Below are 23,045 nucleotides of genomic sequence, written 5' to 3'. Positions count from 1 at the left end.
TGATTTTATGCTTCCTAATTAAGCAATTAATTTGAATTTTGCCTACCAATTTGCAAATGTCAGGGGACAAAGTTGAGAACAAGTGCATGTTGTATTTGCATCAGGAGCTAACAGCTAAAGGATCGTGCAGAACTGATTGTATGCAAAGTTGCTTTCCAGATTAATCTTTGGATGCATTTAAATGGATAGTTACTTTTACTTTTTTCTTGACTGATCTGATGTAACCTGGTTTGAACCCCCCCACAAGAATAAGAATACAGATTTACAGAACGTCTTGGCTGACTGGTCTAAGTGTCCTTGAAAGTCCTTCTTTGTTCTTATTAGGAGTCTGTTCTTTTCCACTGGGAAACGCATGTTGTCCTGTAACTCTAAACTCGTAAGAGACAAGAGTCAAGAAAACTTAGATGGTTAAATAAAATTGATTTGCACGGTCTGAGACTGACAGCTGTTTCATACAGTTTGGGCCAGTCCATGGAAATTTTGAAAAATTAATAACCAACAAAATCTGTTTCAAGCAAAATATGCTCAGTGTGTTCCATCCAAATGACATTAATTTTATCCACAGAAAACAGTCTTGAATAATCTTTGGTTCATCCACAGAAAAGAAGCCAACCCTTTTGCTTAATAAAGATAGAGGAAACTTGTTTAATATGAGCATGTACTCATTTACCATCCATTATTTTATCATTATATGTATCTATGTATGTAGATAATTAGAGATCTAACCCAGAAACGCCCAGAGAGGGAGAGTCAATATTGTGCTGGTTTTTATATCAGTTCTGCACCACTGAGGAATCCACTTTATTTAAGAAGAATCCCCAGGAAAGCAATGAAAGGAATCAACGAGCTGCTTTACACAAGCAGGAAGACTCTGGTCATGCATGTCTAAAATGTGCTATAGAAAAAGATGTGATTGCCCATTTCATGGCCTGTTGGACTTCACACGGAATATGCTTCTAGCAAAGAAGATTTCTAAGATACTGCATGCAATAAACGAATCCTCTAGGCTCTTGTTTTCAATGTTGCATGCACTTCTTTAGCATGAAAACTTCTGTGGAGGCTTCATGAGCTAAAAACTCTCTTGAGGTGAGGTGTTGAGTCTCTAGGAAACAAAAATGGTAATGTTGTACCTCTGGGCATTTATACTCCCACTCTGCCATATTCAAAAATCAATGTATGACAAAGATGTTGTTTTACAAGACCCACTGTACCCAAGCGGCTATTAAAATGTTATTAATGGTATCATAGGCAAATTGGCATTTGTTAAGCATATGGACAGTATTATTAGCATGACATATGCCTGGCATTTGAATAACTGTCATCAGTATATCTGAAACAGAAGGTGCCTTCTTCATGGGTCAGTTCTCTGCTGAAATCTGTAGAGAGTTGAATTGAAACTAGTTATTGAACCCAGTGCAATCTGGAGAAACTACCTGGTCCCTACATCTCCCATGTAAACCTGAGACTGAAGAAAAAGCTGCAGTTGAATGAGGAGGCTTATTCAACCAAAACAGCTGAGGTGATGCAGATACCTTCATCATGCAAATAAAAACACGTGATAGCAGCCAGTGCACCTGCAGTGTGATAAAATGCCCGGTGTATATCTTGCAGCAGCTCCACAGGCTGTGTACTGTGTGTTTTGAAACTAAATCTTCCTTCCTTCTATTGACTTCTTTCCCTCTGGTACATTGAGTTGGCTGCTTGAGACGCTTTCGCTAAGTACAAAGTCAATTGACTGTAAGTGGTGATGAACAAAACGTCATGTGATTAATATTACAGTTCAAGCTCTTCTGATCAGTCACAGAAAGAGCAGTCAAATAAACTCAACTTCATTTTGAAGAATCACACACAGTTAATGGTGGAGAGTCTGCTTGGAACCCAAAGGGAAAAACAAGCCACTTGAGGCAAATCTCTCTTATTTTACATAGAACAAACTAGTTGAGCAGTGTTAAAAGCTGCCTATTGATTTGTGCCCAGACTGAAAGCCATGCAGTGATGTAAATGAAAATGTGTCAAGAGTCAATATTGATTTTTTTCTTTTTCTTCTTTTTTTTAAAGCAAGGCCACCCCTCCTGGGAAATACTGTTAGCTATACTGCTAGGCCTGTCAGTGAGTGAAGTAAGACCCTTTTTCACAAGACTGCATATGTCCAGACATCAAATTTCCTTCTTTTACTGAGGTAATATGGACAGCATGCTGAGACCAGCTATGTTGAGAAAATGTCTTTTTTGGGAAAGTTGTCAGATGAAGAAAAAGAAATGGTGAAGAGAAGAAATCAAATGTTAAAGAAGATAAATTTACTGGGCTGAGCTTGTAGTCTGATACTTGCAGAGTAAACCAAATTTTTTAAAAAATCTTTGCTTGCAATAAATTTGTGTAACAATATAAATTATACTCAGCAAGAGCCAAGAACAAGGAAAGGGTACAAAGGGAGTCCTGCTGTCTCTAGAGAGGTGTGTGCCTAGCTGGAGTAGACCTGGCAAGTTTCTCTAGAAAGATGGAGGCCCCAACAAGTGGCCCTGCAAGAGTTTCTCTTTTTAGTTAAGCCTAGTAGAAGAGAAATGGATGATCCCTGAAGGGTAATCAAGATACATTATTTGTCGAGTTTACATCATCCTCAGCTAGGGATATATAAAGCAGTTTATGAAAATCCAGCTAGCAGTTGCCTATTTTTTTCCCCTCAAAAATTAGATGCAAACTGCAATTAACATTGTTCTCAAAATCAATATTACAGCTTTTTCTATTAGATGCCAAGGAGCAACCAGGCTCTTTTAACCAAAATTCTACCTTACTACCTCTTAGCAAGCAATATTCTTCCAGATTTTTGACAAAGACTCCTTCTCTGTAGCTGTTATCAACCCATGCTATCAAACTAATCATCTGCACCTCACAGGTGGCAACAGGATGTGGCAGACAACCTATTGCAGCTCTGATCTTCTAAGAATGAACCAAGGCACACAAGTGGGGGTTGTATTTAGTGCAGAGACAGCCTTGTGAGAGGTGTTTTTTACTTTACTGGCACTTCTAAAGGATTTGGATACTTTCACACCTCCTAGATTTGCCTTGTGTTCAGAAGAAACACTGTGGTGCTGTCTTCCTCCTCACTATCCATACATCTCTATTTTCTTTCTCTGTGAAAAACAGTTATCCTGACTGTATCTGTCCTAAAGAAATCCTCACCTGAACTGTAGTTAACTCAGGGTGGCAAAAGGACTCTTTTAAACTGAAAAGAAATAAATGGAGAAATGAAATTCTAAATTTTATAGGGAACCAGACCAGGCACCACAGCTTCAAGTTGGCAGTCTTCCAGTTACTGGCAGAAAAAGGCACCCCAAACTAGGAAAATGCTGTGGTAGATCAAAAGCGCAACCCCAAACACATTAAGGAAATACTCCTATCGATTTCATGTTGATGAGGTTCTGTTTCCAGCTGGTTAAAATAAAAGTTCATTTTTAAGACTAGCAAACATAATTTGGCCTTTTATTAATGGTTGCAACTGAGTTATAAATGGCTGTCTGGTTATTTGGGCTGCTGAACTGAAAGTAGTTGAATAAATGTACACATGGGGCTCCCTTTATATTTATCACCATCTCAGATAAGTTTTTGACCCTTCTATTTTCTTTTTTTTTCTTTTTATTTTTTTGTTGCCAAACAGAACAAGAACCATAAATGTAGTAATTTCAAAAAATTATTTTAAAGAGAAGAAACACAAGAATAATAACATCTTCTGTATAAACTAGAAGTAATTTGTCACAAATCAGGAAAGCAAAGTGATATTGCAGTTGTTCATGCATTCTGCCAGGTTTGTCAGACAGGGTGTTTTCAATTTGACATCATAACCATTCAGACTTATTATTAAAATTCATGCAGAGGGAGACAGAAGAAAATACAAAATTATTTCAGTGCTATGTTCTGTACATAATGTGCAGAATTTCACTCAGTGAAATTCTATAATAAAATAAATTAACAAGAAATAGGAAAGGGAAAACTGTTATGAATTTGATGCATTTTATAAACCTGTTTTTAAAACATATGAATGGGACTGATCCGACATTAACTACTTTCCAAACATTTTGCTTGTCTCATAATAATGTTCTTTGCACAAATTATTTTACTTTGTCAACAGCGCAGTTTCCAGTGCTGTCTCACACTTTCTGGGAACAATAACTGAAAATAATATGAGTTATTTCAGCCAGCTTTGGAAACACCTGTTTCTTTTGTACATCTGCAGAACTAAGCAGGAGGAGGGCTGCAAATTAGAACCACTTAAATACTCGGCCATATAAGAGACAAGTACTGACATATAGAGAATTTAACTAATATGTCCTGGAGTCCTCATTCCTTGCTGTGGTGCTCCACCTTGGAACTGCACCGAAAGGCACCTGAACTATACAGGAATGAAATGAAGGGAAAAATGGTATCTGCCTCTGACCAGATGGACATCTCTTTTCTCTTGATAATCTTGGCTGCAAACTCTGCCCTACAACTAGGTGTCAAAGCCTTCTTTCTGTATTTGATGAATAAGACGCAATGTTATTTCATGTTTTTCCTTGAAATTTCTTTCATCCATTCATTCATTTGTTCACCTGCTGTGAACAGAGACTTGTGATTAATTATTTGTTCTGGAGCAGGGACTTGAATCTTGATAACTCAGCTGAGTGACCTAACTGCTGGCAATACTTAATCGTGCAACTCTTAACACCAGCCTGTTCCAAAGGCACCTCTGTGATTTGACATGGCTAGAAAAATGGGTAGAGAATTTCCTTTGTTGAGAATTCAGCTTTAGGGACTCCAGATATTTGGTTTGTGCTAGGACTCTTACCTGGAGTGCCATAATTTATCTTTAAGCCTGCCTAAAGAGAGGTACTGACAGTTTCAGCATCTCCTCCACATCAATGGAAGATAAGCCAATCTAACACCAGAACAGCATAAAAGCCATACAGTTGTAGCTGTGTCCTAAGCTTTCTGAGATGCTGCTTGACTTTTGGGGGTACACAGAGCGGCAGTGATCTGACCAGATGATTACCTAGTAGACATTCAGTATCAGAAGTTGCCCCAATGCAGACACAAGCTGCAGCAAACAAGGCAAGACCTCCTTTCATAGAATCATAGAATCATAGAATGCTAGGGATTGGAAGGGACCTCGAAAGATCATCTAGTCCAATCCCCCTGCCGGAGCAGGAACAACTAGATGAGGCTACTTTCCTGGAAGTCTTCCTGCTGCACCAAAGCAGGCACGTGGAAACTGAGGGCTTACAAGCTTCTCCAACCAGGTTAGAGAGAAGGGCTCAGTTACAAGTTTCATTCAATCACTGGTTTAAATAACAAGCAGTCTTTGGAGCAAAGAGCAAAAAACAGGTCTCTTTGCCAGCTGAGTGCCCTAACTGCTGCCCTATGGTCATGCTCTGTCCTGCTCTCTGGCCCAAGGAATCCCTAATTATATATTGTAAAATAAAACATCTTTCTTAGAAGAAGCACAGTGTGCTCTGTCCATCTCTCTGCCTCTGGGTATTCGCGTATGCATGTGCATACCTAAAGACACTACTCCATAGATGGAGATGTTGCAATTTTCTTGGGAGGTGAGATATGTGAGTGTGAATCCTGTTAGGCTGGAGGGCAAGACAGGATTAATTTTGGTTTTTTCATAGTCTTATACTAGAAGAGGGTTTTAATGGAAGGCTTGAGGAGGATGGTAGAGTGACCTTGGGAATGTCGTATGCCTGGTAGTATTTGGTTGAATACTAAATTTCTGAAAGAGAGAGAGGATAATAAGTAGGTGGAAAGAGGCAAATCAATGTATCTCAAAACTATATTGGTTAAATTAATAAAATGATCCATTCTGGGTGCTTTATAAGATGTACACTTTTATGTTGAAGTCACTTGTCTTTTTTACAGATGAAATGCTTTGGAATCAGTATAATGATATGTTCATTTTCTCAGCACAGGTCACAGAGGGTAGACATGATAGTAGTTTATCTGTTTTTATTTTAAAATGAAACCATTTGAATTATCTTCAAGATTAAAAGAAAAAGGCAAAAAAAAAAGGAATGAAATAGCAGCTGTCTGAGAAAACTGGCCAAGAGTTCCACTTTCTCTGAGAAATCTTTATGAAAAACAACATAAACAATTGTGGGTTTTAATGTTTTTGCATGTTCAGGTGTTACACTCAGGAGTGAATTCAGGATGTAAAAGAAGAGGCTGTGAGTGAGTTTCAGAAAATGACATGATATGTGACTTACATTTTGGTGAAAAAATAAGTGGGAAAAAGTATTATTCATTTTTCTCTCACCCAACTATTTAACCCTCTTTTAACACTTGTCTTATTTCAAGCACTTGCTTCTGTCCTCTTGAATCCAATGCAGAGTCTTTAGTTGCTTACCCCTGGGAAATGGAAGAATCTGTCTGAGTCCCATTTGCTTTGAGAGTGTGATGGAGTGGTAAGAGAGAAAGCAGAGGTTTGTATTTTGTTTACAAGAAAAGGAGTCAGACATGGGGAAGGAATATTGTGTGAACAGGAAAGAAAAGATTTTGCATTGAAAAACCTTTCAGAAATTCTGCCCTCCTCCCTTTTCCGTCTATCCACCCCATGAAAATTATTCTGGCTTTGATCCCATCTCTCCCACTCCCGCTTTGTTCAGTGACACACAAGTATGTGACCCATGCCCTGAAAGGTAAAAATTCCCGTTTTCTTTCCTGCTTCACTTGGATCAGGAGGAGGAACTGTTTGAAAAGCAATGGTTATGAAATGGATTTTTAATGTGAGGTCAGTACTTCTTGTGAATGTTCATGCCAAAAGAATTTAACCTGCCTGATTACTTAGAAACAAAAGCAAATACAAATAGACTGAGAACACAGTTAAAATGTGATTTCTAATTTATTGTAGTGGTTAAGAGCATATTCTAACTCGATTTGCCATGCTCTCTGTGATTACTGTAGGCTTGTCAATGAGAAAAGCTCTTCCCAGTGAAATATCTGTATTCTTGCCCTTAAACAAAACAGTATTGTTTATGCCTTCTAATCAAGGATATTGTTTACAGGGCAGATAAGTGCTAAGTCTTCTTCTCATTATTGACTACATGATTTATTTCCTTTTGCAACTGCATTTAGATGTGCTAAAACCTCTCTTGACTGTTTATAATTTTTTCAGTGCCTTGCTCCAGTATGTGAATGCAGCATGGTTGTATCAAAACAGCTGACTAGAGAGTTGAGTCCAAGCTACTGGGCACCTGCGTCGAATAGCTGTGGCAGTCCTTTTACTGTTTATTTTCTTTTCTGCAGCAGAACATTTAAACATGCTCAGGGAATAGTGTATTATTGGGCACAGGTATAAAGAATTAATCAGGCTAATCGAACAATTAACTCATCCTTTTTGCTGCTCTTGATCTGCAGAATTTTGCTTTAAGATTAGAGTGATAAGGTGAAGATTAACACCTCTGGGTCAGTGGGGCTGATGAGACATGATTTATTAATCCTCAAAGAAAACCTTAATTGGACACTGGAGCACTCTTTCCTTCATTGTTAAAAACTGCCAATTCCCAAGATAATTGGGTTAGATGGTGAGTATGATAGAGACTTATTATAATTAGATGCACCAAAACTAAGGTAATGATTTTTCCCCTGGGAACACCATGTGTTATTTTTTTCCAAATAAATCAGTGCTGATGTTTGCGAACACCTGAAAAACATGCCCTACAAATGGTCATTGGCTACCCAAACATAATGTATAGAAGAGAGCTGGAGAACAGGATTCATAAGAATCGTTTGATTTAGAGGAACTGTCTTAAATCCCAGCCTTCAGAGCACAAAGAATTTATTGTACAAGCAAGTTAATGAGCAGGTTGATTTATTTTTATTTTTTTACCTATCATTACTCATTCTTCCATCAGATTCTTTCCATTAAGAGGCACTGATTTACAGGAAGAAGTACTCCTCTAAGGAGCTTCGTAGGTTTTGAAACCAAATCTTGGAAATACTTTCCTTTTCAAATAAACATCTTTTTTTCTAGGCAGTATAATGAATGTGATCATTATAATGTAGCGTGCAGCTAAAGAAGGGAGAAAAATCTGTAGCCATAGAATCTAAATACTGTACCCCAGGCTCAATAAATGGAGCTGTGTGACCTGAGGATTCATTAAGACGCTTGGTGTAGTGCAGCTTTGATTAAACAAGTTAACATTCTCATTAGGGGGTTGAAGCAATCATTTGGAAAAAGCTTCCTTTGCTACATTTGTTTACTGTGTCACAGGAAACGTCTTCAGTCAACTGGGATAATCATTGTCAGCATTTTACATAGTTACAAAGCAAACTAATAAGCCAGATTGTCGAATTATGTCAATCATGTCTAAACATCAACAAGCAAATTGCTGTATGCAGATGGGAAATCTGTAAAAAAGCCTAGATATTCAGTACAGTGTGAACTTACATTGTAAGATCGTGATTTAAGACCAGTATCTGTGGGAATGTGACTTTCCACCGTGTGACTCTGAAGCCAGATTGCTGTCTCTATTAAATTGTCTGGTGAGACTTCTGACATTTAGGGCACTGACCAAGGAGAACTTGTATCATTAAGCATTATGTCCTGTTTCTCCTACCCCATCACTTTACCCACCACATTATCACACTGGTAGATTAGTTGTCTTGTTGCCTCTGCTAGAGTCCTCAGGATTTATTGTAACTTCACACCCAGACTGACTTCCCAAGGCTCTAGCTGGAGAGATGAGAATCAAGAAGTGGTGTCAGAATTTTTTTCTGCTAAAGACAGAGGAAAATTGTATATATTCCTACCTAGCCCTGTTGGGGATTAGGGTCAACTTTTAGCCCAGCGATCCTGATGTCAGCTTTCTGAGTGACAAATCCTTTTGGCACTTGTCATCTTTGCACTAGACACCACCCTAGGGGGGACAGGACCTGTTTGTGGCTGGTAGTTGCTGAGTACTTGTGTGATTTCACCCCTGCCCAGGCTGATACATAAGGGACAAAAGAATGAAGAGTTTAAAAAATGCTATAAAACTTTCAGAATGCTTAAATAGACTGAAGTGAATATTGCATGAGAAAGTAAGATAAAAAGTAAGACATTAATCTGTAGAATGAACAAAAGATCTATTAAGTTAATCAATAGGTCTTTCACAGAGGCAAATATAATTTAGTTAAAGAAAACACAGGGAGTGCAAGAAGAATATAATAAGTTTTCCACCTCTCCTAAAAGCAAGGATTGAGAAGAACAGTTATTGACTGACAAGTATGTTCTTCAGAGGGGAAAAATGTGCTCTGGAGGGTGGGTCTCAGAGCTGCGCTGAAGTTACAGACCACCCTGCACTGTAGTGTCCCACAGGACCAGGGCATTTGACTCACAGCAGAGAGATATGACCTGATCAGGAACACTGGTACACAACACACACCAAAGCCAGTTTCTGTCTTTCCTCATATTTGGAAGGAAGTAGCAAGGAAGAGAGATGTATTAATCCCCCAGCAACTTTAACTGTTCTTTGGGAACATGATGAAATGATGGTAGAAAAAGTCATGGGTATTTTAAACAGGGACAGCTGTCTTGAGTCCCAGGTAATGGGAAGACCTCTCTGTTATTGTACATACCAGTGTAAGTCACTCTTTCCATTAGGTAAGCCCTAAAGGGTTTGATGATAGTTCTGACAAAGACATAAATTAGATTGTTCAGTCTCAACGAAACATAGATTTTTTTTATTATTATTTTTTTTTACTGAGAATATAATGCATCTTTATCCAAAGTCTTTACATTGTGATACTGAAAGCTGGTAATTTTGGTGTTCGTTCCTTACTGATGAACAAGTGGTTTGATGTTCTTTTTTTTTTTTTTTCCAAAGACACACTCAGCTACAGATTTACCTGCACCACTGTTGCATATCTTCTTGTACTGATTTCCACCGATCCATGATCATTATTATTTTGTATTCCTTTATTCATCCTGCATAATACGGAGCACTTGGTCCATTTTTTATTTAATTGGTTTATTTAATTGGTTTATTTAATTGGTTTTTTTTAATTTACTAACCTCTCTTTGAAACACAGTCATGAGCTACCCAGAGGCCAAGTATTTGGAGTCTTAGACTTTTGCAAATAACTCTCCCCTGTAGCATCAAAAGACTGAACTCCAATATTATTGGTTATACAGTTACAACTTCCTGAGAGTTTAAGTGTCACAGACTGAATCGAGGTGAAGTGCAGATGTCCCTCCTAATTCTGAATGTTCATGGCCAAACCCAGGCACCTGCTATTCAACAGCAGTTTTCTGAAACTTGGGCAGTAGGAAAGCCAGAAGCACTAAATTAAACTATTAGTGTAACACCCAGAGGGGTGGGGGTGAACAAATTAACAACTGTATCATACCCCAACTGACTGGAGTACTGATGTTATTAATTTGAAGCTGAACCAGCCATCTAGGCTCTTTAGCATCCATGTATGTTATGTTGGAGTCTGATCCTCAGAAAGCAGAAACCAGGGAAAACTTAATCTGCCATTCTGAAGAAAGGCAATGATATTTCTTTTTCTCAGTGTGAAGCAGACTTTGCTGAGGAGGAATTTAGGAGGCTCATGGGGTCTGTTTGTGCTAGCAGGCACAGAGGTTCATTTTAACTTCATCTGGCCCTTTGGGAGAGAGTAAACCCATAAAGCATCTTTCCACACAGCTTCATAATAAACTTTCAGAGTAGCATGAGCTTGACAAATCTTGCTGTACAATTCTAATTAAAATAGATCTTCCTTTAAAAAAAATCAGTTCCATTTAAAAAAGAAAAAAAGCTCCACAGTTCTGCTTCAATCTTGGTCTCACTAGAAAGACAAGTATCAGTAAGCTGTTGGATCTTGTGAAAAAAACATACACAACCTGACTGATTGATTCTAAAATGCAATAAATTAGAAATCACACTTGACTTTTTTCTGATTGGAACTTAATTTGATTTGGAATGGGTTTGTGTCCTTGCCTCCTATTAATTAGCAATAATAACAGCGTTGTTCTTCTACGCGAATTTCAAACAGATCTCCATTCCTATAAGGCAGATGGTTGGCACAGCTCAGAGCACTCTCAGTCACAGCAGAGGTCTCAGCTCCATTACTTCTGCTAGCTGTCAGGGGAAGACTTTGGTGGAAACAATGGTAACCTGAACAGAGGAAGAAGCTGTCAGTGAAATGAGTTTATGTTTTCCAAGCTGCAACTTGAGAGACAGCTACAGGCAGGAGGGGCTGTGGCATTCCCACAGCATTGCAGCCGTCACGGCTTGGGTGCTAGGGCACTGCAGGGAAATGTATAGGAATGCAGTAGGGTAGCGGCTAGAGCCTGCTTTAGAAATCCAGGTATTAAACTGGTGTCAAACAATCTGATCCACATTTTTATCTAAAGCATTAGACCAAACCTTCCTTGGCCAAAAGCAAACTCAGTTGCATTATCTTCTCTTTGTTCAAGGGATAAGCCTCGCAGCTGTTCTTGTTGTGTAACATTTATATCTTTAGAAAGGCTGCAATAATAAGGGAAGCTCAGATGTGGGGACTGGCCCCTTCAGTAACCTCAGAAGGAGCGGGATGCACAGCTCTGTCCAGAGCAGTCTCGTGCTGACAGGAGACAGTTGGGTGAATGGCTTAATTTTCTTTTCCTTTCTTTACCTTTACACTGGAGACTACATACTAGTCTGTGGAAGTAATTCCATTAATATTCAGATGACAGACTTAATTTCAAAGCCAGTATTATATTTGTTATTTTTATAGATGGAAAGAAGCTGTTAGTATTCTAAAAGATAAAAGATATTTTCTTTTTTTCCTTTTTTTGCCTGGTTAATCAAGAGGTACAAACACATTCATAGTTCTATGGCTGGTTTCTCCAAAGTACACTAGTAGAGCTGTGAGGATTTAGGATGAGTGTGAATGTACATGGAGTGCTGGTTTCCTTTTAATCAGCACTGTTCTTCACACAGCAGTGTGAATAAAGCTTGAAGCCGGGCACTGTGTAAACTGATGTGGATTGGTACCTTGGGGTAATCTAAGCAGAATGATGTTTAGTTCCACTTATTATGTAGTACTAGCCTAAGGACCCACACGGAGATCTACAACCTGTATATATAAATAGCACAGGGAGCCCTTCAGGATCGCAAGGTGGCCAGGTGCAGGGAAATGACCTCTCACTGGGTCTTACTGGGCTGGATTTGGCAGTAGCGGGGACCAGCTCCATGGCTTGTCCCTGTTGGCCTGGGAGTATAGGAAGACTTGGCAAAAGCCTGACAGCCTCTCTCTGGGAGAGGCTTCCTACCAACAGGCAACTGGGGAGAAGCAGAGAGTGAGGGGAGAAGTGGCCTCATGGCAGAGAAAAATTGTTTACCTAGGATAAATGTACTTGCCTAAAAACTTTACTTCTGGAGTCCCAGGAGAACCACAGGAATGGTTCCTCTGACATGGGGTAGTCTGGGAAACCTACTATTGCTGAGGATATTTTGGCATCTTTTCTTCAGGTATCTTGAGCTGGCAAGGGCACCAAACCACCATCTTTCAGAGACAAAAAAAAAAATATACCTGCAGATACAAAGGGGAAGGACAGAACTGTGCACTGCAGTGGAAAGCAGGGTTCTCTGAATATATATAACTTCAACTCCATGATACTTTTGTACCTATTACTTACCTGTGTTTTAAAAAAGAGAAGTTAACAAGGTCCTTAGCTTGTCTAATACAACCTAAAGACATCTCTACAACCACATCATCTGTTAGGTAACTATTAAATAGGCAGCCCTAGGACCATTAACTTGGAGGTAAGAGGTGCTCCATTTCATGCCCTACTCCTGAATTCTGATTCTGTTGATAGTAACAACATGGACACTGACATCATCCCACCTGATTGGATTTTCTTTTGTGGTCAGTCCCATAGAATTACTAAATATATTAATTTTAATCAAACACAATGCATTTAATGGTCTTAGAAGAGGAAAAGTGCCTGTCATTCTCAAGAATGGGAATTGCTCAAGGAAGTAATACAGGACATTATTATATTAATGCACACAAAACCCACAAATATTTCTAGAGAAAAATAAGGTGATTAGTTAGAGAGAATGTTCACAGAGTCATAAGTGAAGCATCTTCAAAGACCAAAAGATTAAAGTGAACATGCAGATAGGACAGAGTGCTACTTGAAAGAAATCAGTGAATTAATCCATAGCTCGTACTAGAAAAATCATCCTAGGTAATACTGTAATATTGTTTCCTTATTCTAGGCGGTGATCTTGCAGAAAATGGAGCCTGTTGCAGAAATGCCAGGAGGCGAATCGTTCACCTGAGTGGCTGTCAGAACAGGGGAAGGAACATGGTCCTGCCATCCATCCTCCATTCTGACAGCTGCCCCAGGTGGGGACGTGCCACCGCTCTGCAGCACAGGCAGCTCTGTCACAGTCGCTCACAGCCGGCTGGTCAGCATGGTTACCACCTCACCAACATGGATTTTTAAGCAGATATCACCCAGTCTTCTTTGCATAAGGGGAAGCACAGCTGGACAGAAATGGCCACAAGCCCTTCCCCACCAGAGCTTCTCCTTCTTTCCCCTCTTTTGCAAGAGGGCTTCAGTCAAGAAGTCCTGGGAAGGGGCCAGAAATGTACGTGCCACATGGGCATGCAGGGAAATTATTTTGGACCTGTGTAACTGAGTCTGGTCTTGTACTGAACAGTGAGGATAAAGGTTTCCTCCAGGCTAAGCTGTGGTCCAGCTTCAGTCCATTAGCACATTGGTTTAGGTGTAAAGCTACCTATGTGTATTTTTAAATGGAAATCTTCTGCCTGGTAGCCTGCTACCTGGTAATTGCATCAGCAGAGCAGGGTGAGGGATGTCAAGAAGGGAGTAAGCATGTTATGTGAATAAAGCAAGATGAAGTTAATCATAACAGACATTTGCTTAAGAATAAATTGTACGTTTGGGCATAGAAAAAGACTACTGTCTTCTTTACACTCTGTAAAGTGAAGTAATTGAGAAGCTGTTCCATTCAGATGCTGTTGCAACTGGGAAGCTATGAGATGAACTACCTCAAAAATTTTCAAGGAGCCAGACTTAAAGTATATAAAAGAGAATCCTTCTCTAAACTTAACCAGCGCAGCACATGATTCACTAAGCTTTAATGTTGAATTTATGATGTGGAAAAATTAATTTCTATCCCATCTTCCCACCTAAAAAAAAAAAAAAAAAGAGAGAGAGAAAGGAAAATAGAAATATTTCTAATGTTTCTTACATAAACTCTAGTTACATCTTCTGGTGAAATGGCAGGATGAGAAGACTAATCAGAGTTCAAGGTCAAAATGAAATTCTGTTCACATCTCAGTCCTTCATGTATCATTCTGCAAAATGAGAGCTGAATAGAGGAAGAATTAGCTGATTTCTTTTAAGTTTAGTAATTGCAAATGCAAAATGAATATCATTCTCCAGACATGGTGCTAGAGGACAACACAAGCTAACTAAATAATGGCGGCCCTGATAAATAATTTATACACCATATCAAAAGCTGAATGAGATAAAGAAATGGAGAACCCATTTGAAAATTTGGAAATTGCTCGAAGCTTTTCCTACAGTGACTCCCAAGAGGATGAGCGTGGAACACTAATAAACTCTGTGACTGTGTATAATTCATAAACTTTCTCTCATTTTTTGATTTTCAGTGCTCACAGTTTATAGTTACAGAGGAACAAAGAGTAGAAAAATCCTGCTAGCAGTTGAGAGGAGAACATAAGCCAGCTGATTCCTCCACTTAGTCTATTCATAAGGGGCATCTGCTTTCATCCCAAACTGCACATATACTGCCATTAAACTTAGCACATTGAAAACAGAAAAAAACCCTTCTGCTCACATCCTCATGCCTACTTTATGTTTGTATTTTTATGACAGCTATTACAATGTGACATTATAACACAACAAAAGCCATTTCAGGATTATTTTTATTAACAGTATTCTGTTGCAGCTTTTGGTTAACATTCAAACTGGATTTGTTATGGATTTATTCAATGGCAATAGAGCAAAGCGGTGGATGCTATCTGAAGGCAGTGGGCTGTTTCTGAATGCATTACAAAGCAAGAAACTTCCCCCTCACATCCATGCTGGAAAGATAATACTAAATTAAACAAATCTAAAAATTACATTTGGGTAAGAATTGTCTTGAAATTATTTTGATGGTCACAGTAATAAGCCTGTGAAATCTGATTTTGAAAAGACACGGTGGGCAAGAGTGTTGTTTTTAACTCTTTGCACATCAGCACTTTGTTGCTTGATTTCAGGCACAGTACAATTCAGTTGCACAACCAGCCTCTTGTAATCTGATGTGGATCTGAGTAGCCCAATGATTTCCCTTTCGTGGATACAACATGAAATACTTTAAACTGTTCAGATTTTTTTCCTCTAAGATGCCTTAGAGCTTTAATTTTTATTTTTGCAGTCTTATCTAGGAACAGGGGACAGTATCCTGTGGCTGAGGGAAACCCTCTGCTTCCTACTTTGAGTACACAAGCAGAGCACAATACACTTCTGAGCTGCAGGATGAGTCTCGAGCTGCTGAAAGGCTGCGATGGCACCTGCAGCCTCTGCTGCCATGTGCGATCACAGCAGCAGCCAGTGGAACACCAGAGGTGGCATCTCCAGCTTCCCACAGTCATCAAAGATACAAAGTAATCACCCTGTGCTCTCAGGGCACCCAGGCAGATCTGTTGTCCTGGGTAGGTGGATGGGAAAGGTGAATAGTATCAGCAAGCTACACAAGTGGCTACAGGGCAGCTGCCCTTTGGTGATTCCCTGTGCTCATGCTCAGGTTGTCAGGAGTCTGACAGAAGGGATCCATTCCCTCAGTTCCCCCCTGGCTGTGCTGCTTGCCTCTGAGAGCCTGTTGAGTGTTATTTGAATATTGGTTACTTCATTAATTTCCTCCTACCATCAATTGATGAATAAATTATTCATAAGTAAATTTATGAATTACCAGCTGTATTGATGATTGGATAATATTGAAGAAATAAATTATTCAGTCTTCTTTTCCCCCCCACCAAGTGACAAATAAATTATTTGTGAGTATTCTTTTTTTCATTATTAGGTCAACTCTTTCATCATTGAGACATTTGTAAGATGTCACTCACTCCGATAGCTACACAATTTGTAAGCAGGACCCTTTAAGACCTATATTTTCATAGACAAACAGAATGAGTTTAACTTTATTGTATACTTAGATGACAGTTGCTTTAAATAAGAGGTTCTTTAGAACATGAGGAGGTGTTTTTGTATATTTCAAAGGCAATTAAACAAAAGGCTGAGATATTCTGGGGTTAGTTCTCACTCAGCCAATATATTTTGAATTGCGTAGATGATTTTACAGTTTTCTGTATTTTCACAAAATACAGCTGGCTGCAGCCAGACCACAATCCCAAAATATATTAGGATGTAGGTTCTGTAAATAAGTATTGGAAGCAAAGCCAAAGCAAACAGATACCTTGACTAATGGCTACTACAAAGATGAACTGCATAGGCCAGAGGTTATTTCAAGTTCCTGGACAAATTACATGAGCTTAATATCTAGCTAGATCCATTGCTTCCCTCTCTTCTTTCACTGATTCACCACTAATGTGGCAGACAAGTGATAACCTCTTCCAGCGGTATCATTTCTGGCATATTTTACCATGCAGACAGAATGTGTCTATATCAAAAAACATGAACAGTCCACATGGAGACTGTCTTTATGATGAGTCATTGAAAAAAAAAAAAACCAAAAACAAAACATCATCTCTAGGAACATGATAAGTCATATGCACCAATAGAGAAAGGGTTAGGTCCTCTCAATTCCATGGAGCTCAAGTTAGATTAAGTCCACCATGTCAATCAAGCTGCATTAGCATTAAATCAGCATAAGGACCATGAATAATGCACTGAAAAATGTTGTCTTAAATGTTGCTCTAAAAGAGAGAGAGAATGAATCTCATGCCAACAGAGGAGCAGCCCTTCTATAATTTCTCAGGTGTGATTGCCAGTGAGGATCAGAAGCATATACTTGTCTCTGTTGATGTCTTTCTTGCTTTGGAGACCCACTAGTAAAGCATGTGCAAAGAGGCTTTGATTGACTTTCTATGGTTTTATTTCTTTAATTTAAAACCATGGAGCAGGCATATTTGCTGGGCTGGGTACATGTAAGAGAGTGAATGCAAGCCCAGGACAGCAGTTATTTCTCCAGCTCATGTTGCCTAATGGGAGGAAGATGAATGGGCTGTGCAAGGGAGGCAGGACTGCTTAGTGAGCAGAGAAGCTCATTTCTGGGGAACACTCCAGCACAGTGCAGCTCTGTAGCACCTGGCTGCTGCAGACATGAGCTGTCTCTCCTTGTTTCCCCTTTATTTTCCACCCAGATGCAGGCTGTGAGCTGCCACTTGGGCCAATAGAGCAGTGCAATATTGGCTTTTAAAACACAGGGACAGCAGAAAATCGCAGTTTTTTCATTGTCAGAGGAAAAATGTTAATATGTCTCCCTCTTTCATGGAGGCATTGTAGCACATTCCTGGTTAAACTGGCATTGATATTTTCACTTAGATTTCTACATTAAAATAATTAGCACTTTTTAGGGAAATGTGGTCAGGACTTGCAGGGGAAGCACCTAGACACTGCATTCTGAAAAATAACTGAGTGGTCTTTGAGGTCAAGTTTTTAAATGCTCTTTTTCCATGTTCTCCCAGTAGAAAACCCATGGAATACTCAGACACAGAAATATACAGAAAAGTGTGACAGAAAAAATGGGAAGGTAATAAAAGGGTGCCCATATAGATGTGATGTAGTTAGAGAGACAGGCTGGAATAATTGCCTTTGCACTGCTGTTCATAATGGATATGAACGGAGCACAGTTATACTGGTTAAGGCCAGAGAAAATACCACCGCAGTAGATCGGATAAAATGGTGAAGGGAACCCATGGGAAAATAATAGATATATAGGTATGTAACAGATTGTATCTTTGAAACATTTATGCAAAAAGAAAACATGAAATTTAGCCTGCATATGAGGTTTCAGAGAGTAGTGTGAGCTGAATATTTCTCAGATTAAGGGTCTGAGTTAAAGACAGAGACACTACCAATACAGAACAAATGTAGGTGCTCCTTATTAGACAGTGTGATATCCATTCACCAGTAATGGAGCAGTCCAGAATATGTGTTTGGACAAGAGAAAAGAGACTAAGAAGTGTACTACATAAAGATATGCAAGTGGGCAAGAGAAAGATGCCTGTTCCACAGGTCGTTCAGGGGATGCTGGGGCTGCATGAGAAGCAGATCACAGAGTCACAGAAGCTGAAGGAGCACAGGACCACATCCTATTTAGTTATCTTGCAGTATTTTGCAGTATCATCTCACTGCACCTGGGCTTTTGCATCGATAATAGGAAAAATAACTTTTATTGCTGCTGCTTACTCCAGTTTAGCAGCCAGAGCAAGACACCGCTGGGCAGGCAGTAGGTATGACTGCAGCGCATGTAGCATGGGGGTTGGCAGAAGTGTACCTAGGCCAGTGTATCTGACCTGAGAAGCAAGGACTAAGGTTAGCCTGAAAAAAAAAATGTGTTCAGACTCACTCAAATTATTTTTTCATAACATATCTGTATATGGATAGAGGGGTGCATGTGTGTTATCTCATACATTGGAATTTTTTCTCGCTGGATAGTAGAAGCCATGAACAAAAATCTACTTCAGTCTTTTTTACTGTAAATGCAGTGTACCAGCAAAATATATTTGCAGCTCGGTTAAATTTTTGCTGTTAGTTTTCTTATCAATGCTTTTGACTCCTAGTAATGTTTTGCATTTAAGTCAGTTTTGCTGCTTTTCTAAATGAAAGCTGCAGAAAACAAAGCTGTAAGGAGTTGCAGAAGACCATCTAGATTTTGCCACCATAATAGCTGAGAGGATAATTAACTTAAATTGTCTACCAGTTTTAATTAATTAATTAACCTTCAAACAGTCTTTCATATGCCTTATTTCAGGTATGAAATTATTTGGGAAAGGGCAACTTTTTCCAGGAAAAATAAAAAAAAGGAGCAATAGTCTACAAGCAAGACTCAAAGTGGTGAAAAAGAACATTTTAAAATTACAAGTGTGTGAAAAGATGTAATCTTATTTCACATTGAATCATATTAAGCAATTACTGCCTGCCTTCATATCCCACTCAATGCAGTGAAACTGTCCATGACAAAGACTGGACTCTAAATAAAGGTTGGAAGAAGAAAGCTCTGGGTATCTACCTGTTTACCTTTCTCTCTGAAAATTCATAATTTTCTTGTTTAAGTCTTTCCCAGATCTGACAGACTGCTTAATCCTAAGGTGACAGTGCCATTGGATTTGCTTTATGATTTCTCTTTTGACTTTTGCAGCCATTTCTCTCCTCTCTTCCATGTCACTGCGTTTTGGTCCTCAACCTCCTTTTTCTTTTCTGATTGCTATTTTTGATTGGAGTTGTTATAATGCCAGCTGGAAGAAACAAGGCTGATATTTGCTTTTGTAGACTGCGAATTTAGTATCTTTTATAAACTTTCTGCAGTTAGAATTGCAGTTCCACAGGTTTTATATCTTGATGTCATCAGCTCCACTGTTCCTGGAAAATGAAGCAGACAAGGAAGGTGATCATTTCAGAAGAAAAGGCGGGAAGTAACTGGGGAAACACCATTTGAAGAAAAGGGCTGACCTTACCAGATTAATTTCGTACTCTATGAAGAGCAGTGCATGGTAATATACTCAGGATGTTGGCAAGGAGACAGGCATCTGTATTTTGGACTAATGAAGTCCAATTAAGATCTATGTGCTTGGAAGTGTTCCTGGAGCATTGTAGCTAAGCGTGGATCATGGCAACCTAGTCATCATTCAACAGAACGTGGCCGTCTGCCTCGCCGGCTCAGATGCAATAAGGCAGTTTTTCTAAGCAGATGTGTCTGAGACCTCAAGGGCATCAAAGCGTCTGAGATTCCTAACTACTCTGACAATCTGGCAGCAGATCTGTTTGGCATAGGGCACCTCAAAGGCAACAGCAAGCTTTGGAGTTGTTTCTCTCTTACCAACACCATCTTGCTCTATGTCTTTCAGTAAAATGCAAAAAAAATGAAGGGGTCAGGCTGAGAAAGGAATGTGATAAAGAACTCATTATGGCCTTCTGTGCTGTTGTCACTTAACACCTCAGCCACCTAGAGATAGTAAAACTACGGATAGAGTCTTGAGGGTGTCTGGAGTTAAATGTCCTCTGGTCAGTGAGTGGACTAAATAGCCATTACCACTGTCTATAGTCTTGAGAGAAACCAGATATCTGGGTGCACCACCCAAGCCAGCTGTGATGGGCTTGGGGTTATAAATCACAAATGCTCTCTCAGCACTGACAGCATGCTAACTTCTGTGAAATGAACATATGTTTTCTTATCTACTATCCACATACAGGCACTGATTTTGTGGCTGATCTCCCAGAGTAAAGCAGTCTTTATGGAGAAAAGATTTTACCACTTCTTTGCACAAAGAATTGACTTCAAGGGCATCTTAAAGGCTGAACCTGAATGTCAAAACTCTACAATAGCAGACCAAAAAAAAAAAAAAGAGAGAGGTTTTTAAGTTATTGGCACAGCTGTGGCATGAGATTAAAGGAAATCTTTGTATTGGAATTTATTTGCATCATTTACTGTTTTCTGTCAGCTTTGCTGACATTTTCTTCTCCACTGTTTCAGTCAATATTAGTCATGAGGAGGAAAGGACATGTTTAGTACACAGGAACATTTACCTGAATCCGTGAACTTGTTCCATGTTGTAAAAGTATTTCCGTATTTTCTTCCTTCACAACCTAAATTGAGCAAGTATGCCTTAATCTTATTTCATCCCATCTCACTCTTATGCTAGAGAGAAAAAATTGAAACACTGTAATTAATCATTGGAATTAAATTTCTTTTTGATATTGAATATATGAATTGGGAACCATTAAGGAAAATTAAAAAAAAAAAATCAAATTCCATTTCTGCAGGCTCAGCACCTTCTCTTTCCCTCAGAAAAAATGTATTTTCAAAGCTTGCAGTTTCTGTTATCCATTTCATTTTGCTGTGTCAAAAAGGGGAAGAATTTTATCTGTTCTTAGGCTATTCCATATTATTAGGAATGAAAAATCTTCTCTCTAATGAAAAATCATGTTCTGCTTTATCATGGTTATTCTAGCTCTTTAATACAGTTCATATGGTGCTGTAGTACTGTTGCAATTAAGACATTGAAGTGAAGGGTTCTCAGGAAGAAGTACAGTGGGACTGTAAGGTTTCCTTACCACTAGCAGAGACCTTCCTCAGGGGTGAGATTGCAGAAGGGGGAGGACCTGAAGGAGGCTAAAGAAGGAGCAGGAACATGGCTAGCTATTCCAGCCAGACCATGAAGAAGATCATGAGCTGGTGAGCTGATGCACAAAATTTGAGGTATAAATTCCCTCATTTCCCAAATGCTATGTGATTTCCTACCCCAGAAAAAGTCTAAGTGCTTGATTTGTATGAATTTTTCACCCAGTGACAAATGCAAGAAGCTGTAGCTAACATTCAAGAAATGTAATACAGAATCGAGAGAAATGTAAATGTGTCAAGTGACCAGTTCGCTGATTTGTTTTCTCAGTCACTGTATTTAAATGCTACACAAACTGAAAGATCTTTTTACTGTGTATGAAGACAAATATTTGTTGGTCAACAGATGACCCCTGCTGGTGTGCAAAATTTAAAAAGTCTATAGCAACTGATTGATAATTTAAACTGAAAAAAAACTCTCCTATTTATTATTTTTTCAGCCTCCTTTGTGCATATTTCCCTGTGGTTTGTACTTCACTTTGATTAATCACATCATTTCATCATGACTGTATCTTTTTGGTCTGTTTGCCAAAGGTTTATATGTTGCTTTTCTTTCTTACATGTTGCTCTATAATCAACCATATGCTTTTCATTTATCAATAGCATCTTCTCATCTCTGTTTCACGTGTCCAAAAATTTTACCTCTGAACATTTTCAAATAAGTTCTTGGTGATCTTCTTGTCTCATTGTCTGTTTATTTGGAATAGGTGATTATAGGAACAGCTTCTGTTTTCAGTGCTCCTGCACAATTTATGGTGTTATCCGATTCAGACTTTTAACAGTAATACTATCATTATTGCTATGCTTTTTCTGCTTTCTCCTCCTCATTTGACTTTGACACAACTTGAACTTAAACTGACTTCTGAAAATTCACATAATTTGGCCAGCACATGCAATATCTTCCTTTATCCCTGATCACTTCATCTCACCTGGAACAGTTCATCTGTTTTCCAATTGGTATTATCATCAGAGTTCTACATAGTTATACTGTCTTCTCTTGGCAATTTGCTCAATAATCCCCGTCGTCTCACCGGCCAATATGGGAACATGGGGAATTGGGTTGGGTGAGGCATTCACGTCAACACACTGATAAGGCTATTTTCTAGTGCTAAATGAAGGTTCTTTATTTAACTTTACTGTGTCAATCTAACAAGTTAGATCAGCTATGCATCTGAAATCACTAATCACTTTACATTTTTTGTCTCTAGTGCTAAATGAAGGTTCTTTATTTAACTTTACTGTGTCAATCTAACAAGTTAGATCAGCTGTGCATCTGAAATCACTAATCACTTTACATTTTTTGTCTCTACATGATGTTGCACACACTTTCATTTCTAAAAATTATGCATTCTACATAGTGAATTGTTTGTGTTCTTTGTGCATCATGACTCTCTTGGATATCCAGGAAGGGACTTTTCTTATATGCATGCTTAATTAGATTGTTAGAGATAGATATTTCTGATATAAGCCCACTGGAGATGTGCAATAGTATACTGTTATCTCTTTTGGAAGGAGGTTCCACATTCAGCATCCAGCTACCAGGAGATTTCTGCCTGTGGCTTTCCTAAACCTCCTCCTACCACTCAGGAGCTTGTGTGCCAGTTCAGCTGTCATCCCTAACAGAGAGCAACATTTTTTTAAAAACACCCTTATTTGCCTCAAATAACTGCTAAAATCTTGTCATTTTGGATTATGTTTTATCTT

Source organism: Nesoenas mayeri (assembly GCF_963082525.1).
Source record: "Nesoenas mayeri genome assembly, chromosome: 3".
In the NCBI taxonomy this organism is placed as follows: domain Eukaryota; kingdom Metazoa; phylum Chordata; class Aves; order Columbiformes; family Columbidae; genus Nesoenas; species Nesoenas mayeri.
The sequence above is the reverse complement of the archived record's forward strand: the minus strand, read 5'-3'. Positions refer to the sequence as shown.